Source organism: Aplysia californica, unplaced genomic scaffold, assembly GCF_000002075.1.
Source record: "Aplysia californica isolate F4 #8 unplaced genomic scaffold, AplCal3.0 scaffold00001, whole genome shotgun sequence".
Classification (NCBI taxonomy): Eukaryota; Metazoa; Mollusca; class Gastropoda; order Aplysiida; family Aplysiidae; genus Aplysia; species Aplysia californica.
This window is the reverse complement of record NW_004797271.1, coordinates 1,386,306-1,387,756: the sequence shown is the minus strand read 5'-3', so window position 1 is coordinate 1,387,756 and position 1,451 is coordinate 1,386,306.

Sequence of the window (1,451 nt, the reverse complement as noted above, 5' to 3'; positions counted from 1 at the left end):
GAGGGGGTGGGGGCAGAAAGTGGAAATGAAAGCAGACGACAGAAAATTGCTAGAGAGCAGGAAAGGATGTGAAAGGAGACAATTTTAGAGAAGAAAGTTTTTTGGTCGCTACCCGGATTCGATCCCGGGACCTTTGAATGGAGGCCAACACCTTAACCTCTAGGCCACGAGAGCCCCCTTATAATTTTAAGCGCATAGAGCCTGCTGCTGAGCGGGGATATGCGCTATACAAATGCTATCTATTATTATTATTATTATAATATCTTTGTTTCAATTAATAATTGTGTCACGGCATGGTAAAATCAGGCGCCCGTCAAATTTTATTGGGCATATTATGCAGTTGTTATAGGTATCATATTAAAGCCTGTTTAGTCTTGTTCTTGATTTATTTTAAAAAGAAAGAAATATCCGTCTATTTTGAACCAGAAGTCGAGATATATTATATCTGTGACTGAAGGAAATGGGGGTCACTTTTTGGGGGCATTAAAAATTATTAGCTAGAAATTTAATGGTCGACCAAGTTTGATAACATCTAAAGCTTCAGCTAGTGTCCTTTGAAACCACAAATTTACATTTTTGTGCCTTTCATTAGTATTTTAAGGTAAAAACCAGCCCAGAAACGTGGTTTGAATGGATATAAAGGGAATAAAAACATCTTTTTAAAACATAAAAACCTCTCAGCAACGGGTGCAAAAATGTTGGTTTCTTCTTTTATTATTATTTTTTTTTAGGTAAGTGTTTTACGGCCCTCACAACTGCATAAGGTCATATGAGCGCGCGGGACACACCTAATACTTTTAGTAGGTAGGAAATTTTGAATTTTGCACGGGTGGCGGCCGAAGCCTACTCTTATTGATTTTAGACTACCAAGGGATCTTTAATCTGCGCAACTTGCACACGGGCCCTCCGAGATTTTTAGCCCTTGTCCGAGAAGGCTAGGTGTAGATCTTTCCTACCAGAATATCAAGGGTGTGGCAGAAAGACAGCAGTAAGAAGGAGCCAAGGAGTTGGTTTCTTCGATTTCATTACTTTGACGAGCGCCTGATTTCACCACGATGCCTAACAATTGTCAGAGAATCACATTCCGAGTTGTTTATCGACAAACACAACAACGACCAAAAAGGAAAATAAAAATAAAACCCAACAAAAAACAACAACAACTACATCAGCAAAAGTACACTTAATTCTACTTAGAACAATAGTGTCATAAACAGTGTACATGTACCACATCAACAGCAACAAAGTGGAAATAACAATAACAGCGACAACTACAACAACAACAACAACAAAGACAACACAGCAATAACAGCAACAACAACAACAACAACAACAATATAGAGTACAATGACAGTATACGTGGCAACACGCAAGGAAAAGGTGATCTCTCTCTCTCTCTCTCTCTCTCTCTTTCTCTCTCCATCTCTCTCTCTCCCCTCTCTCTCTCTCTCCCC